The following is a 19,663-nucleotide window of genomic DNA, read 5'->3' as shown; positions in this document are numbered from 1 at the left end:
TTGCCAACCATCTGATCTCTTGGGATCAAATCTCACTTTCTGTTTCTCCTTTATGTGATCAGAATCACTGACTTACTAAAAGAGGGAATTTCATGTAAAAAGAAGTATGTTGACAGAAGCCAGCAAAGAGGGTGAAGACATTGTGGGACTAGAAGCTGGAATGCTTTGAAGCCAAAGGAAATAGAGCTAGAAGCAGAAGCAGAAGCAGATCCTCAAAACAAATGTCAAAGTAGATGTTCCACAGAGAGACTACAGTGGTAAATAGAGGCAGAGAGACAGCAAAGGACATAGAAACTCAAAACCATTGGATGTTGGTCAGAGTTGAAAACTACTTAGGTTGAACACTCAATGGGATTTCTTCTCCTTCATACTCTGTGCAGCATTAGGGAAGCAGTGCTGTCAAATGCCCTAGTTCTGTCTCTGACTGCCACTTTGCCACTTTGCCACTTAGAGCTATGCTATCACAGGAAAAGTCTTTATTGTATACCTTGATTTGTTTGGATATAGGGGCAAAAAAAAAAAAAAAAAAAACCTGTGGATAAGAGCAACGCCTGTAATTTTAGCTCTCAGAAAGCTGAGGCCGGAATATTGCAAGTTTGAGGCCAACTTGAACTATGTAGCAAAATGCTGCTTCAAAACCCAAAAATTATTTTAAAAAAATAAGTGCAAGAAATAAACAGAACTTAACAAGGCTAGTTTTGAGAGTTAAGTAAGATAATGCAAGAACTTAGAGTAATACCACTTTTTATAATATGTGTGTGTGTGTATATATGTGTGTGTGTGTTACATATAACTATGTAATATATACTATGTGTTCTTACTATCATTATTATAGGATTTCTGTTTTTTTGTATATGTAAGTGTATGTGTGTGTGTGGGGGGGGGTATGTGTGTGCATTGAACACTCTCCCTTAAAAAAGATGATGACATTGAAAGCCACAAATTGATGGCTCAATTGATGATTGTCATTGATTATGACATTGATAGACTTCCTGGGTAAGAATTGCATAGCAAAAACAAAATAAAATGTACCCAGATTCAAGTTCAGCCAATAAATTAGTGTAAATCTCTGAAGTAGTCTTAGTGCAGAGCCCAAAAGGCAGTGCCTAAGGCTCGATTTGATGGACAGATGAAACTAGGAACATTCCTTGGTTGCCTAATATCAATATTAGAAAGCAATATCATTTCCTAGGATTGCTGCCCACCAAATGAGCCATTTTTCCAGGATTGTTTTGTTTTGATTAGATATTTTCTTCATTTACATTTCAAATGCTATCCCCTATACCCTCCCCTTGCCCTGCTTCCCAACCCACCCACTCATGCTTCCTGGCCCTGACATTCCCCTATCCTGGGGCATATGATCTTCACAAGACCAAAGGCCTCTCCTCCCATTGATGGCTGATTAGGCCACAGGATCATTTTGTAAAGCTATAGGCAACATATAATGAGGTCAAGGCATGAAATTCTCATTGAGTTTCTGCATCATGAGTTCTAGCATCGTAAACATTTTTGGCAATGTGAAATTGGGCCAAGAAATCCCTTTTAGTGCCTTTTAGCCTGCAGACATCATAGTTCCTTGCTTGGGGCTAATGAGCATTTTCCACCTTTACCTTAGTAACCTGGGGAAGCCGTGTGGGAAAAAGAGGACAGAAGTTATTGCCCAAACTGACTAGACACACTAGACTTTCCAGGATAAAGGCTTAGTTTGTAGTTGGGGTAAGAATGCAGATGCTTTATTGGAGAGACCTTTAGGTTACATTAGTTCAGAAAGTGCCTCTTATCCCTTACTATGCTAAGTAGCACCTGGAAAAGGTACTTAAGCACAGGTTCCTGAGATCTACCCTCACAGCTGTTAACTACATAGGAGATGCCCAAGTGTCTGCATTCCTAACAGGATCCCAGGGGATTCTGAGCCTAACTGTGTAGCCTTAAGCCAGAAGAACTGTCTGGAGCCCATTGAATGTGATTCAGTGTATGCGTGCTCTATAAGCAAATATCAGATGCTGCCTGGATTTTAACCTTCTTTACTTGACAGAAGGAGCAAAGAACCCAGGAAAGACAGGACTTTCATGATGAAGTTGTTCACATATTCATCAACAGTTGGAAGTAGTGTTGTGAGCACTTTATATGGCATTGTATAAGAAATTCATAAAGGCTACATTATCACCATTTAACAGACAAGCACCCTAAGTCACATGAGCGATGTCCTGTAGGATTTCCACAGCTAGGAAGCAAAAGAATTGCAGTTCCAAACAGACTTGTGCCAAAAGACATTTTTCCACAACCAAATCTGCATATTGCTTCTACTAATTCCACTTGAGTGGTTACTAGTACCCGGAACACTGGAAATAAAGAAATGCTACAGTTCCCGACTACAGGCAGCAAGCACAGCCTCTAGCTATCAGAGGAGTGGGGCTATCTTCTCCACTTGCCCTCAGCTGCTGCTGCTGAAGTGCTTGAGACCTGTGATCACCCACTCTTCAGGGTAATCATTTCGTTCTTCATCCTTCAGTGGCCTGCGGTTTGGATACCTAGGGCTGATACAGCTTGCAGCCAAGGGTGAAAAAATACTTTCGAAATCCAGGGAGCTCAAATGAACACCTCTTGAGAAAATATATTTCAGAATTAAACGTTTAATGCTGGGTTTTCTTTCTGTAACAGCAATGGGCTGTAGAAACAAGTACCAACGCAGGAGGAAGCTTGCAGCGAACCATGCCAATAACACGGAATTATTTGTTGCTTCACAAAGTGGTATTTGAGCCCAGCAGGCTGCACTTAAGATGTGACTGGATAATGGCTGTGTGACACACCCTTCTAATGGAGTTGTCACATAAGCACCACCATGAAGCAGCCTGAGCTGCTGCTTTGAGGAAACACCCCCACTGGCAGGCGGCAGACTTGTGCTGTGTTGCCTTGGGCCAGGAGGAAAAGCCAGCCTTCTGGTTGCTTCAGGGATTTAAGGGATGTTATGTTTAGGTGTCAAGAAAAGCATGGTATGGGGAAACACAGAGCTAAAAAGAGAGGAAGAGAGGGGGAGAGGGAGAGAGTGAGAGGGAGGAGAAGGAGTGGAAGAGGGAAAGAGGGAGAGGGAGGGGGAGAGGGAAACGGAGAGCGAGAGGAAGAGGGGGGTAGAGAGAGGGGGAGGGGGAGAGGGAGAGGGAAAGAGGGAGAGGGGGAGGAAGAGGGAACGAGGGAGAGGGAGGAGAGGGGGAGGGGAGGGGAGGGGAGGGGAGGGGAGGGGAGGGGAGGGGAGGGGAGGGGAGGGGAGGGGAGGGGAGGGGGAGGGGGAGGGGGAGATCCTTCCTGCAGTCTAGAGTGTGCTCTTGTAACATTTGCAGCAAATGGGAAACAGCCCCATTAGCAATCCCCTTCTACCTATGCATATAATTCCTAGAGGAAAAAGACTTCCCATTGGATAGTAACAACACACCTCAACCTCATTGTCTCTAGAATGCATGCTTAATATGTGTTCAGAACGTCAGAAAAAAAAAAAAAAGAATCTAGTACCCTTAAACCAAGTTGCCAACAAGATTTATTTCTTCTGGAGGGATTATACATGTGGGTATAAGTTTAGAGGTGAGCATAAAATCAACTTTTTTTGAAGTTTAGTAGTGGCTATAATAGTTAATCTTGTTTATTAACTTGATTGGATATAGAATCAAGGGATTTCTGGGAAGGGTTAAATGAGAAGAGCAGACTCTTCCTCAAAAGTAGGCCGACCAGATATGAGGATGTCTGATGAAAGAGCAGTGGTGTTTGTTTGTCTGCCTTTCTTCACTTCCCGTTGGTGAGTGCTGCTAGCCCATGCTGACTCCACTGCCAACATCATTAAATCCTGGGAAATCCCAGCTGCTATGGCAGTGTTCTCAATCTGTAGATCAAAACCCCTTCTGGAGGGGAAATCACCCTTTCACAGCAGTCACATACAACCATCAGAAATATCAGATTGTTTACAGTACAATTCACAACAGTAGCAAAATTACAGTTATAAAGTAGCAACAAAAGTAAGTTTATGGTTGAGGGCTACCTTAACATTAGGAGCTATATTAAAGGGTTACAGCATTAGAAAGGTTAAGAACCATTGGTTTATGGGCTTCCAGACATGTGCATTCGTAAATTATATAAGCTAAAACTTTAGTAGCAGAGTTTGCTAACTACAAATTTACATTCTCCCCATAGGTTACAGCAATGTCTTAAAGGCATAAGTCTTCTGTCTGTTTGAATAAACTACCTATGACTTGACCCTGTGTTCTCTCTTGGTGGGGATCATGTTGTTTTCTGTTGGCTAGTAGCCAATATAATTTAAGCCTTTTTGAAGTCAATGACAAGTTAAAACCAAAATTAATTGTCTATTTTTAATAGACAAAAAAACCTTGTAGCTCACTTGTTAAGTTCCTAGAGTAGCCATTTTCATTTTACCTCTTTTTACAAAACATATTTTGTTTTTGCTGCAGCTATTGCTGCTGCTGTTGTTGTTGTTGCTGCTGCTGCTGTTGTCATTGTTGTTGGAGGAAGAGGAAGAGGAGAAGAGGAGGAGGAAGAGGAGGTAAAGCTAAGAAGTGAACAATACATATGAAGTAGGTACTATGAACACCCGAGAGTAGACTAAGTCAGGGAAGGAAACAGTCTTCCTAGGTGTCCTACCATCAAAAGCAGAAAAATTGAATCTATTGGAAAGTTGTAGAAAGTTAAAAAAAAAAAAAAGTTGAAGAAAACTGACACTCACCCTGCCAGAGGTCATAAACTGTCCATTTCTGCTCAGTCAGGACTTGGGGCTTGTGAATACCTTCAATTCTACAGTGTTGACAGGCTTGATCTTATGTGGGTCTTGTGAAAGCAAACACAGCTACTGTGAGTTCACAAATATAGTGGTGCCATGCCCAGCATATCTGTTTCGCTCTGGCTCTTACAATCTTACTGGCTATTCTTCCACAATGTTTCCTGAGCCCTGGAGGAAGCTTGATGAATAGATGTCCTATTTGAGGCTGGTCACTCTACTGACTCTTATTCTCCAAACTTCAACCAGTTATGAATTTCTGTGTGACTAACCACTGTGTTTTGCACAAAGAAATGTCTGTGATGTGGCTTGATATCTATTCTAATCTTTGCATGTACAGATACAAATTCAGAGGATGGTTAATTAATATATATACATTTGGCAGAAGGATTGCAGTAGGTACTCTTCTAAGCCTGTAAGTTCACACATCATGGGTTCTTGGCCAATTTGTAGTACAAGGCATGTGCTTCTTCCTTTGTAGCAGATCTCAAACCCAACCAGAAAACAATTGGTTACTCACATTTAAAAAAAATGACACTATTAAAATAATAAACATATAATCCTATACCAGTCAAAACTGTACTTCACAGAGTTCACTGGTGGGTGAGACTGTTGATGATCAGCCCTATTCCTACAAACAAAAAGAAAAAGAAAAAGAAAGGAAAGAAGAAATAAAGGAAGGAAGGAAGGGAGAGAGAGAGAGAGAACAAAACAAAAAGAAAAAAAAAACAGCCTGAATAACTCCTTCCTGAACTCTGAAAGTTAGTCAGAAAGTAGAAATATTTATGGTTAATACAAGCTTGATTTTTCTCTATCTTGTGACCAATCTGTGTGGTAGCTTCATCAATAAGGTCTTATTCTCGAGTTCTGGTGGGTAACCAAAAGTAATGCCAATAACATCTATGGTTGGGAGATGTCAAGTAAATATATCTCTGTCTAACAACTGGAAGGGAAGCATACTATGCCTGGTACTGGGCTTTTTACATGGCAATCTATGCCTTCTGTGAGGAACACAACCCCACAGGTAGGGCAACTCCAATCTCTCTCTCTCTCTCTCTCTCTCTCTCTCTCTCTCTCTCTCTCTCTCTCTCTCTCTCTCCCTCCCTCCCTCCCTCCCTTCCTCCCTCCCTCTCTCCCTCTGTGTGTGGTTGTGTGTGTATGTACATACACTTATATGTATTTATTCTAGGTAAATATGAAACAGTATGATTTCTTGAGGTTCTATCAAACAACCTTGGTGTGATTTGTCCTTCAATCCTTTAACAAAAGCCTTAGTATCACTACTCTAAAAATCTCCTATAGAATGGCTGAGTAATCCAAAACACTGTAGATTATTGATGTAGCACTTTGTTGCTTCTTAGGGGTTGATGGTAGAACCCTTATTGCTGAAGACACTGCATGCTTAGGATATAGGACTTAGAAGATTTGAGAAGTATCTGATCTGAGAGCCTCATTTCTTCAGTTTCACATTCATGGTTCTAGAAAATACCATGGAAGCTGCAAAGGGAACCAATTAAACAGCTGTATCCTGCTGCAACACAAATGAATCACAATTACCAGCGTCACATGACATTCATCAAGGTGCAATAAGTAGCGCTGACCTGACCGTGACAACTTAAGGCTAACTCAAGAGGGGAAAAGAAAAATCATGCCTGACACTGGAAACCTAGTCAGCTTCTCATTACTAGTGAAGTTGTGGACCACAGAAAAGGATCTAATACAGCAACTTTGGTAGACTATAATTTCTTACCACATTCTAAATCTTAACCTAGTCCCACAGGTAAGTGAAGCTACCATCCTGGGAAAAGCTAGGCTAGGGAAGTGGATCCAGAAGCAAGGGGATAAAGGAGCACAGTGCAAGTATGATATCAAGGAATTATAAGAATTTTTTTAAAAGGAGTATTAAAAATATCGTATTAAAAATGAAAAGTTGGAGACCACGATGGAAGGTTTGAGAGGTAGGTAGAAACATAGAAACAGCTGCCCACAATAAGAAGAGAAGCAACATCAGAGTGGCAGGATAATTGAGGTCGCACATCCAGCTAATACCTTTTTTCTATTGGTTGCTATTCAGATGTTGTAATAGTAGATGTTGAATTTAAAGGTGTGAGATCAGGAAAGACACAAATTTCCCTTTGCCATCACGGTGACAGGTCTTTTGACTCATGGCTTTTGTGATATAGGGGAGTTAGAATTCAAAAAGGAAGCATTTCGTCAGTGTTTTTACAGGTTAGGAGGAGCTTTTATTTTTTCTTCATATGTAACCTCATGAGGCTTTGCAGCATACCAAACACTAACTGACTAGAAGCTGCAAAAGAAGAAGATCTAGCATTAACTGAGCTTGTAAAATCAGAAACCTTGGGGTGGAAGAATGAAAGAATATCACTGTGGTGGGTGCCGCTCACCTCTGCTATTAAACAAATAAAGAATAAAACAACTTTGAGAAGAGAATTAGGATCTGGGGTCAGAATGTATCAAATAGAGACTACCAGAAGCATAATGAAGTTTTCCATGAAATCACATCTCAAGGGATACTTTCTGGAATGAAAAGTAAAAGTTTAACACTACCCTAAGGTTAGGAGTAATTGTGAGGTCAACACATTTCATAAAGAAAATTTAAATAACTGCAAAAATGTTGGAGGGGAGTTCAAAAGTAAATAGTAGGTAAAGATGAACATTTAAACAATGAGGGGCCTGGGTTAGTGAATATGGTCTCAAGAATGTTTTACAATGTGGTTAAAGATGAAATGGGCACTGTGGAGCAAGCCAATAGTGGTGGTTCTTTAAGCAGAGGGTATACTAATGTTTTCCAGGAAAGCTGTATAAGGAGTCCTTATATTGAAAATGCCCCCAGTGGAGGAGTTAGGAAAAGTACTGATCGGGGTGAAGGGGATTGCAACCCCATAGGAAGAACCACAATATCAACCAACCAGATATTGCAGAGTTCCCAGGGACTAAACTACCAACTAAAGAGTACATGTGGAGGCACCCATGGCTCCAGCTGCATATATAGCAGAGGATGTACTTATCTGGCATCAGTGAGAGGAGAGGCTGTTGGTCCTGTTGAAGGCTTGGTGCCCCAGTGTAGGGGGAATGCCAGAGTGGTGAGGTGGGATTGGGTGGATGGGTGGGGAAGCACCCTCATAGAAACAGGGGAAGGGGAAACGGGTTAGGGGATTTGCAGAGGGAAAATCGGGAAAGGGTATAACATTTGAAATGTAAATAAATAAAATATCCAATAAAAAAGGTGAAAAAAGGGAAAATAATGAGAAGTTAAAGATGCTATATTATGGTAGTTGGAAGACCTAAGGTTATATTCAGAGACATTTTTGTATGACACAAAGATGCTTTTCTAAAGAATGTAAAGAAGAAATCTCACCAGATAATGAAGAACAGAAATTTTGAAATGTGTTCACATATGAAGAAACTAAAAGAAAAAGTTATTCAGATTCTTCAGTTTTGCTGAAGCTCTAGGGACCTAGGCAACACTTGGGATTAAGTCTCATGTAGGCTATCATTAATGTGGCTAGACACTAAGCTAGCTCCTCCTCTCTGTCTCTCTCTATGTCTCTCTCTTTCTCTCTCTCTCTAATTGTATATTATAAATGCATGTTATATATACATATATAGGAAAATTATATATATACATTTATCATTTATCTATGTATTTATCTCTGCCTCTTGCATTTTATCTCTTGCTTCTCCTTTTACTGCTTTCTTTCAATCCTGCTTCTTCATAGACTCATGATATACTCATAACTTTACTCACTCCTTTGTTTTGCTCTCAGTATTCTGATGTGATATGTGAAATACTATAGAGGAGTCCACAACAGAAAGGGAACTGATAGACCCATAGAAGTCAGCATTTGCTTGACATTTTCAATACTAAATCTCAGACATATTGCACAGTTGCCTGCATTTGGGTCATATTCTCACATCTGATCTCAATAACTGTGTTCATGGATCATAAAATGCACAGTCTTATAATAAAGCACATACCATATTAGAGCTACCCTGTCCTACTGTTCTATAAACAATATAATTTTCCTTACAGAAAAATAATGGACATCTCAATTAATACAGCATATTAATAAATTTATTGGTTTATAAATGTCTCATGAAACAACAAATGTCTCATGAAACCAAAACATATAGGATAGATAAAATTATGAAGTCTGTCTCTACTTTCGGTCTATAATTTAGCATATGGAAGGTGATATGCAACAAAGATTAATAAGCTACCCTACAGCTGGGAAGGGAAATTCACATACGATATGAAACAATTCTGGTGGTCTTGCAGGAAGCACTACTCTTGTCTACCGACCATCTGGATCATTTTGACAAATAAACACTCAAAATGTGGAGTTTTCCCCCTAGTTAATAGAAAGCATCTCCTTTTCACAGAGACAAAGATATAAAGGCAACAATCAAACCCAGTAGCCTGTTATTTCTATCTAGTTAATATCTTAGTGTGAAGAGGGGGCCAGTGGGCTGGGCTTGGCACATGTCCTCATGCTGAGACTGCAAGCTAGAAATATTTTTCCTAGAAAGCAACCCAGAGGGGAGCCTCTGTGAGAGAGAGAAATATAAATTATTCATTTTCTGTTCTTTGTCTACTTTCCCCAGTAAGCCTAGTTCTGCAGAGGCAAACAGAGCACACAAGTTATCATGACAATGTTCTGTATAGTATTCTCAGCTGAAAGATCGCTATTTTCAAACAAGTACGCCTGCCACTAGGACTGGAGGCAGCCTGGATGGTGGTAGATGATAGTTTGAATGAGAAACCAACCCACAAATTCCCCATGGCTTGACCACATATGGACTGGGCAAAGTCTTCACTTTTATAGTGCTCAATTTTATTAGCTGAGAAAAGATGGTGATCTGAGGTTGTCCTCGAAAAGATAGTTCTGGAAAAGGTTATGGCCAATCTGGCATCATCTCCTGGATAGGGGAATGCCTCAAATAAAAGAAACACTAATGAGAATGCTGCAACCCCATGAATATCAAAGGGGTGCTCTCAGCAGAACAAGGAGTGAGGAAAATCTTTCAGGGTAACTGCTACCTGCATAAGGATTGCAACCAGCAGCAGCACCACTCCCCTAGGATGAAAAGATGCAAAGACCCATGCAAGTTACTTTCTAACAGCATGCAGTGTCAGAGATAGAACCCAGGGCCTGACACCACACTGATAATTTTCCTACCTTTCTAGTGTGTTGAAGATCAGAAATGGGGCTGGAAACTTTGTCCCATGAACATAGAAATCTTAGACAATCTGCAGGGGGAAGTCATAAGTTAGTCTAGAGATTCATCAGAATATGTTTAAATATCTGTTTATATACATACATGCCAACAAGAATGTATATGTATATATACACATATATATGAGCATCTTTGTAAGTTTATATGTACCACATGATCACAGTTGCCTGTGGAGGGTAGAGGACATTGGATCCTATGAAGCTGGAGTTACAGTCAGTTTTGAGCTACCTCTGTAGGTACTGAAAACTAAACCCTGGTCCTCTGCAAAAGCAGGGAATTCTTTTTACAGCTGATCCATCTCTCCAGTCCCCCATCTGAATAGTTTCTAAATGACCTTATTCACACCATCAAATTAACAAGGAGGGCCTTGTAAATTCTCTTTGATATTTCAGAGTTTGGGCAAAGGCATCTACTCGGCTCCTAACTCCTCAGAGAACATTAGGATCCTGCTCAGTGTCTTCAGCCTTCCATAGCTTCTCTGTAGGAAGACTGCCTTCACAAATCTTACGGGCCCTTGTCCAAATCAATTCTCATCCAGATGAATTCAACTGCTAACTGGCTTGTAGACTTCTTAACCCAGCTCCAGTTCAAATAATCACCTCTGACTATCCAAACAGTCTGGTTAAATAAGACAGAGAGAGGATCAAGGACTTCAGACTCTCGGCCATCAGATCTCCAGCTAGTCATGTTGCCTCTAGGTCTCTTTCTTTTTGGACTAAATACGAGACCTTTATCCTGAGATCCATAGGGGTCAGTGATCAAATACTATCCGTAGCTCCAAGGAGTTTAAAGGAAACTATTCATTCTCACCTGCTTTTTAAATGTAAGTTCACTTTTCATATTTATCACACGAGAGAATATGAGGAAGAGGAAAATAAATGCCTATCAATCCACTCATAATAAAAAAGCACAGAATAATGAAGCTTGTTTCCTCATTCAATAGCAAGTAAATGCATGCATACATATAAAGGCGAGCATAACTACCCCCATCCCCCCACTCCCCCCCACACACACACGAGATTAGTTTCCTGACTCTTGTTGGTGATATATCAGCATTTCCAAATACTCTTAGGATTATTGAAATTCAGGGCCAGTGGTCTGTCCTGAAAAGTTTATGAAAATGTTAAAATAGAAGGAAATACTTGGGGGTGGCATACAACTTTAATCTCAGCACTTGGGGAGATTGAGGCCAATCTACTCTACAAAGCAAGTTCCAGTACAACCAAGGCTACACAGAGAAACCCTGTCTCCAAAAACAAACAAACAACAAAAAATAAACAAAAACAAAACAAAACAAAACAAAGCAAAAATAACTAAGTCTTTTCTGGTCTAGGAGCCTGGCATAGTGGTGCATGCCTTTTCTTCCAGTACTTGGGAAGCAGAGGCAGGAGGTTCTCTTGTGAGAACCAGCCTGATTTACAAAGTGAGTTCCCAGACATCCAAGGCTACAGAGAGAAACCCCGTTTCAAAAAATACAAGACATGCCCCCCACTACCATCATCCCTGCCGTGAAAGAAAGAAAGAAAGAAAGAAAGAAAGAAAGAAAGAAAGGAAAAACGGAGGGAGGGAGGGAGGGAGGGAGGGAGGGAGGGAGGGAGGAAGGAAGGAAGGAAGGAAGGAAGGAAGGAAGGAAGGAAGGAAGGAAGGAAGGAAGGAAGGAAAAGAAGGAAAGAAAAACAGGGTCCTCAAGGAAGGAGCTAGAGAAAGTACCCAAGGAGCTAAAGGGGTTTGCAGCCTCATAGGAGGAAGAACAATATGAACTAACCAGTACCCCTAGAACTCCCTGGGACTAAAAAAACCACCAACCAAAACAAAAAACAAAAAAAAACAAAACACACACACACATGGTAGGACTCATGGCTCTAGCTGCATATGTAGCAGAGGATGGCCTAGTCGGTCATCAATGGGAGGAGAGGCCCTTGGTCCTGTGAAGGTCATGTGCCCCAGTATAGGGGAATGCCAGGGCCAGAAAATGGGAGTGGGTAGGTTGGTGAGCAGGGGGAGGGAGGGTGGGATAGGGGGTTTTCAGGGGAAACTAGGAACATTTGATATGTAAATAAAGAAAATATCTAAAAAAAAATAATGAAAACAAGAAAAAGGAAAGGAAAGGAGAGGAGAGAGGAGAGGAAAGAAAGGCAAGGCAAGGCAAGGCAAGGCAAGACAAGACAAGACAAGACAAGACAAGACAAGACAAGACAAGACAAGACAAGACAAATCTGTGGCCATTTAGGCATGAGTGCTAAAGAGTGATTTCAGCTGTTACCTTCCAGCCACTTACAATCTATGATTTTCCTGAGGGGTGGGAACAGAGCTCTTCCTAATTTAGATATCAGAGCATCTTTTACCCTGCCAATCACCTTCACCTACAATCACCCTGCCAGACTCTGTGATCATCTAAGTAACTGAATCCAGACCTAGCCCTATTAGAGCTCAGACTCTGAAGGGAGAACCAGAATTAGAACCGGAAATTATTTTTCACACTGAAAACTGCTTCTCCAGGCTACTCTAAGGCCCATGTTTGCAGCAGTTTCTTTTTCTTTCAGCCACAGGAAAACTAATTTCATCCTTTGCTAGAGTTTTGTTTTCTTTCTTCTTATTTCTGCAATATGTTCTTTTCTTCTTGGGTTTGAAACTGATATCTCCTGTCTCCTTGGGGTTTTTCTCCCAGCTAGATTTCCCAGAGCCTCTGTCTATTTGCTTTGTATTAGTAGAGACACGATACGGACAGATATCAAGTCCAAGTCACACATGCCTTCCTGTCCTTAGCCTTCTTGAACTGTGCCTTTTCCTCTGTTATTTCTGGGATGGAGTCTGTATTAGATGAAAGCCCTAAGTGACTTCCTTAGCTTATAGCCCAGCTAGAATGAATGCTGTAACCAGAATTTCCACTGAAATCTGACAGTGGTAAGGCCTGCTTCTATCTCTACAGAAAGGGGTTTCAAATACTGATTAAATTACATCTTTATCAGAAGACCGAGACGGCTGGCTACCAGAGAAAACCATGAAAGTAAACATAGTCTACATAGGTACTAAGGTAGAGAAAAACCTTTCTTACACATAGTTTCTGTTTGTGTGTGTGTGTCTGTGTGTAATAGTACAAAACTTTACAAAACAAATGGTGACAGCTTTGTTAAGTCCCCTCCAAGCCACTGTGGCTCTTTACCAACTGTGAGTTTCAATGCACGCCTGGCCAGACCAGGTGAAAGCACCTCTAGAATCAAGGAAGCAAAACCTCACTAAAATTCGGTGGCTAACCTGTAGCCAACGTCTTTGTACGTAAACTATGAGGACCGTTTCTGTCATTGATTCACTCAATATAAACTGTTTACTTTCCTTAGAGAACTTTTCTTTCAAAAAGATTGTTTTTTCTGGAAGCTTCTATCTTAAGCCTATGACCAGCAGGATATTCAGTGTTTCTGACTTGATCTGCCTCTCACAAGCTCAGTCTTGCGTCATTCAGAAAAATCATTCAAATAACTTTTGTCTTCAAAGTGCTTCAGCAAAAGTGATTTTTTTTCCTCTTCACAAAGAATAAGGTCTGCTCCTATTAGCATAGAATCTGGCTAGTTCTTTTTCTATGATCAAGGACAGTTTTATTTTCTACCTGTATCTAGAGGTTCAGAATTTACCAGCTGGAAACATTTTCTCTCAAAACAACAATGTTGAAGTCTACAGGGGTGGAGGTTATAAAGAAACATCTAGTGCTTCCTCAGAAGAGCTTATGTTCTATCCAGACCTTGGTTCCCCTGTGTGTTCTGCTCTGTCCTGGGGATGACAAAGCTTTTACAGAAAGGGAAGCTTGCATGATGGGAGGGCTGGAAAGCCATCGCCCTCAGGTGAAGGGAGTCTTACAATTGAAAGAATACAAATCACAATTCTTTGAACCGCTATGTCCAAACCTTGCTTCACAACCCAGAATAAAAATCAGTTCTTCTAGGGGAACAGATCAAAGCAGAGCTGGACTTTTCCTGGGCAGGAAAGCAGAGGAAGTTTCCTTCCAGTAGCTGTTTTTTAAGGTGGCCACGGTTATATCCAGCTTCCTTTATCTGTGCTTTTTTGAGCACATTTCAAATCTTGACTGAAATTAATGTGATACAGTCCTTGAGACACTGCTTAGCCTGAAGTTGGGTGAGAAGCAATCTGACACCCTGTTGCTACAATGTTTACACTGAAGGAAGCAGACTCAGGAAACAAAGTCTCATGTAAGAGTGGAAAAATTATTACAAGGCCTGAGGATCAGTAGCTAGCAATGCTTACTGTACACACACTAAAACCAGAATTTGGAGCCATAGCATACATGCACAAAGACACACACACACAAAGAGACAGAAACAGGTAAAGAGAGAGAGAGAGAGAGAGAGAGAGAGAGAGAGAGAGAGAGAAGAGACAGACAGATAGAGACAGAGACAAAGAATAGCAGCACACATCTAAAACTTGAATACATGGGTTGGGGATAAGGTTCACTGACTTCCGGTCTGTTTGAAAAATGGCAAGCCCCAGTGACTAGACAAAGTACTGTGACAAGAATAAGTAAAGAAAGAAAATATTTGTTTTGACTTACCAATTCATAGGTTTCTGTCCATAATCACCAGTTCATGTTTTCTACGGTGTGATAAGATTGGAAGAAAAGTGCATGGATGAGCAAAGGTGGCCATGAAGTACAAAGAAAATGGGACCATGGGCCAGATAACGAGTGATCAGTGTACACTGTACAAGACAGGCTTGCTTAGCTAGATCTCATCTCCTGAGGCTTCCACCATCTCCCCAAATTATACATAAGCTAAGGATTAAGTATTTAATCGATGAGCCTGTGAGAAACATTACATATTCAAGGCCTAGCATTCTACGTTTGCATTAGCTAGAACTTCACTTCATTTTCACTCTGAACTAGAAATGAGTTACACATAAGCTCATCTCTCTCTCTCTCTCTCTCTCTCTCTCTCTCTCTCTCTCTCTCTCTCTCTCTCTCTCTCTTACGTGTATACATGAGTAAAGCAGCATCTCTCTTCGAAAGCTTCAGAGACTTGTGACTCATGTACTTATTGTTGTGACATTTTTAATCCATAGGTCTCATCTCTGGGCTCAAAATATCTGCTATAGCTCCATCTACAACAGGCAAGTCCTCTCATATAGAAAAGGAGAGAAATGAATAAAGAGAAAGTGTCTCTTCCCTTTAGATAAAAATATAAATAACATACGTTCAATGTATGCTCTCACTATAATTGAGTTACTTGAGCATTTCTATCTGCAAGAGAGTCAGGCAAACATGTTATCAATAGTCTCCAGCTCTATGGGAACTTCTGTTATTATGTAAGATTTCTGGGAGATAATTAATAATCTCCAAAACATGCTTTTATTAGACAAGAAGGAAGGGGCTGGTTGGTTTGGGGAAAGTTATCCACTATAACACCTTGGTAGAATTTTTGTTATTCTAGAAGTTTTCAAAAACACATAATTATGTTTCACTCAAGAATTCTTAAGCTGGGCATCGTGGTGCATGCCTGTAATTCCAGCACTTGGGAGGCAGAGGCAGGCGGATTTCTGAGTTCAAGGCCAGCCTGGTCTACAAAGTGAGTTCCAGGACAGCCAGGGCTATACAGAGAAACCCTGTCTTGAAAAAAACAAAAAAAGAAAAAAAGAAAAAGAATTCTTAGCTGTGCTAATGCTGATACAAACGAACCTACCTTTATATTGGGGGTGGGACCTAAAAGGAGGCAATTGAGATAAAGGGAGAAAAGAGAGAAGAGCGATTCTACCTTTCTACATAAGAATATCTGCATCACTAGCTCCTATTGTTTCTTAACTTATGCATGAAAATTTTAATTGAAAATCAGAAAATATTATAGATATTAAAATATGTTCTTGATCCTGACAGCTGAATAATAACATTACCAAGTGTTATTAAGTCATAATAGGGGCCGTGGACCTTTTCTTTTTCTTTTTAGTGAGAGAATACAATATGACCTCAGGTAGACAGGAGCATAACTTGAACCAAGATTTTGAAACAAGCCTAAGAAACAATCATCAAAACCAAAAACCAAAAGAAAGAATGTATACTGTGTTGAAAGTGCCTGTGTTGCTTCCCCTGTTTTGTTCCTGAATCAAACTTCACTGAATCAATACGTATCAATCAACAGTATGAAAACTTCCTCTAACAAAAATAGTTAGAACAGAAAACATGGTACCTTTGGTATGCCAGTACTCATGTAAGAGTCCTAAAAATACCACCTTATTTAATATCCTTGGTAACCAAAAAGTGGTATTTCATTGTCCCTATTACAAAGGCAAAACATTTGAAGGTTTGAGAGGTGAAATGGCTTTCCCATAGCCACATTATCGATGGATGCAAAGCGGTTTCTGTATCCAAGGTCCACTGACTATGGATGCTTTATATGCTTTGAATTTTTAAAAAGTGTGGGGGTGTCTATGTATGCCTGGATACATACATGTGTGTGTGTGTGTGTGTGTGTGTGTGTGTGTGTGTGTGTGTGTGTGTGTGTGTGTTGGTGGTGGTTTTAGAAGACCAAAGACAGCATCTGATTCCCTGGGACTGAAGTTGCAAAATAGCCGTAAGCCATCATGTGAGTTCCAGAATCAAATCCTCCAGAAGAATAGCCAGTATTAACTCTTAACTGACATCCCATCTATCCAGCCCAGCTTATATGTGCTTAAAAATAGCTAATAAAATTCCACTCAAGAAAAAAATTGTGTTGATATTGCTCCTATTTCATTTCTGTGATATCGTTTATAACAATCTGCAATGTGACTTCTGAGTGAAATGTTTTATAACTATTCTTACTGACAGATATAAACCTAGTATTTTAATTTTAGCTGTCACTAAAATAATTATTAAATAATTATAATGAAATATTCCCTGGATTGTTTTTAAATATTTCTAAAAATGTTGTTACCTGGGTTAAAAACTTTGGGATGAGTGGGTGGCCCCATCCCTCAACTGGGGGCCATGCCTAGCTACTGGAGGTGATCTCTACAGGTTCTATCTCTCCCTTGCTCTATGCAATTCAGCTAAAATCATCCCTATTGGGTCCTGGGAGCCTGTTTCTTCCATGGAGTTTAGGGTTCTCCAGAGGGTATCCCCAGTTCCTCATCCCCCACTGCTACATATTTTTATTCAATTCCTGATCCTCTGTACCTCTCTCTTTCCCCCCCTTTAGTACCTGATCCTGCCCCCCTTTTTCCTCTCCCCTTTCTCTCCCTTCCAGGTCCTCCCTCCCTCCACCTCCCTAGATTATCCTGTTCTTCCCTCTATGCAGGACTTAGGCATCTACACTTTGGTCTTCCTTTCTCCTAAGTTCCCAATGGTCTGTGGGTTATATCATGGGCACTGTAAGCTTTGGGACTAATATCCACTTATCAGTGAGTACATACCATGTGTGTTCTTTTGTGTCTGGGTTACCTCACTCAGGATGGTATTTTCCAGTTCCATCCATTTGCCTGTAAAATTATAGAAGAAACCTTCCCTGACCTAAAGAAAGAGATGTCCATGAACATAAAAGAAGCCTACAGAGCTACAAATAGACTGGACCAGCACAGAAATCTCTCCTATCACATAATAATCAAAACACCAGATGCACAAAACAAAGAAAGATATTAAAAGCAGTAAGGGAAAAAGGTCAAGTAACACATAAAGGCAGACCTATCAGAATTACACCAGACTTCTCACCAGAGATTATAAAAGCCAGAAGATCCTAGGAAGATGTCATACACACCCCAGGAAAAAATAAATGCCAACTCAGGCTACTATACCCAGCAAACTCTCAATTACCATACATGGAAAAAAATCAAGATATTCTATGACAAAAACAAATTTACACAATATCTTTCAATCAATCTAGCCCTACAAAGGATAATAGATGGAAAACTCCAACACAAGGTGGGAAACTATACCCTAGACAAAGCAAGAAAATAATCTTCTTTCAACAAACCAAAAAAAAAAAAAAAAGATAGCGTCACAAACATAATTCCACCACTAACAACAAAAATAACATGAAGCAATAATCACTTTTCCTTAATATCTCTTAACATCAATGGCCTCAGTTCCCCAATAAAAAGACATAGACTGTCAGGCTGGCTACGTAAACAGGACCCAGCATTTTGGTTTATACAGGAAATGCACCTCAGTGATAAAGACAAACACTATCTTTGAGTAAAAGGCTGGAAAAAAACGGTCCCAAGAAACAAGCTTGAGTAGCCATTCTAATATCAAATAAAATCGACTTTCACCCCAAAATTATCCAAAAAGATAAGGGAGGACACTTCATACTCATCAAAGGAAAAGATCTACCAAGATGAACTCTCAATTCTGAACATTTATGCTCCAAATGCAAGGGCACCCATATTCATAAAAGAAACTTTACTAAAGCTCAAAGCACACATTGCACCTCACACAATAATAGTGGAAGACTTTCACACCCCACTCAGCAATGAACAGATAATAGAAACAGAAACTAAACAGAGTCACAGTGAAACTAACAGAAATTTTGAACCAAATGGATTTAACAGATATCTATAGAACATTTTACCCTAAAACAAAAGAATATAGCTTCTTCTCAGCACCTCACGGTGCCTTGTCCAAAACTGACCATATAATTGGTCACAAAACAGGCCTCAACAGATACAAGAAGACTGAAATAACTCCATGGACCCTAGCAAACCACCACAGATTAAGGCTGATTTTCAATAACAACAAAAACAACAGAAAGTCCACATACACATGGAAGTTGAACAATGCTACTCAATGATAACTTTGCCAAGGAAAATATAGAGAAAGAAATTAAAGACTTTTTAGAATTCAATGAAAATAAAGGCATAACATACCAAAACCTATGGGGCACAATGTAAAAGAGGAGGGTGACTGCAACCCCATAGGAAGAACAATGTAGACTGGCCAAAACCCCCAGTGCTCCCAGGAACTAGACCACCAACCAAAGAATGTACAGGGAGGGAGCCATGACTCCAGATACATATGTAGCAGAGGATGGCCTTGTCTTACATCAGTGAAAGGAGAGGCCCTTGGTCCTCCGGAGCTTCGATGCCTCAGCATAGAGGATGCTGGAGCTGTGGGGCCGGCGTGGGTATTCGGGTGAGGCAGCACCCTCATAGAGGCAAAGGGGAGGGCAAGATGGAGAATGGAATGGGAGTGTTGTGGGGGGTTACAAGGAAGGGGTATATCATTTGAAATGTAAACCAATGGAATGATTAATAAAAATATAATAAAAAACTTGGTATCTAATAAAATGTTATATAAATATTTTAATATTTCATTAATTTTTGACAATCTCGTACAAATTATTTTAACAATACTCACCCACCTCTCCCAACTCCTCCCTGATCTACCTCAAACTTCCTGTGCCCTCCAACTTTGTGTCCTCTTATTTTTATAAAAACCTGTTTAGTGTACTTTGTGCTGACCAAACATTCATGGGTGTGAGGCCATCCACTGAGTACACTCAAGCTACTGGTCAAGACAACCAACTCTACCTCCCTCAGAAGCCTTCAGTTATCCATGGATCCTCAGTTAGGAGTGGTGGCTTGTGAACTCCTTCCCCTTCTATGCTACAAGACTGACTGGCTTTATCTTGCGCAGACTTTGAGCAATCAACCACA

At 40.3% G+C, this 19,663-nt stretch overlaps 1 pseudogene; it reads right to left on the bottom strand.

The window, feature by feature from the left end:
- Positions 1 to 2,434: 2,434 nt before the first annotated feature.
- The window catches only part of LOC110306809 (serine/threonine-protein kinase 38-like pseudogene), a 98,448-nt pseudogene continuing 81,219 nt past the window's right edge, over positions 2,435 to 19,663 (bottom strand).

Source organism: Mus caroli, unplaced genomic scaffold, assembly GCF_978045245.1.
Source record: "Mus caroli unplaced genomic scaffold, Mus_caroli_1 scaffold_2, whole genome shotgun sequence".
Taxonomy (NCBI): domain Eukaryota; kingdom Metazoa; phylum Chordata; class Mammalia; order Rodentia; family Muridae; genus Mus; species Mus caroli.
This window is presented reverse-complemented; position numbering and strand designations above follow the sequence as displayed.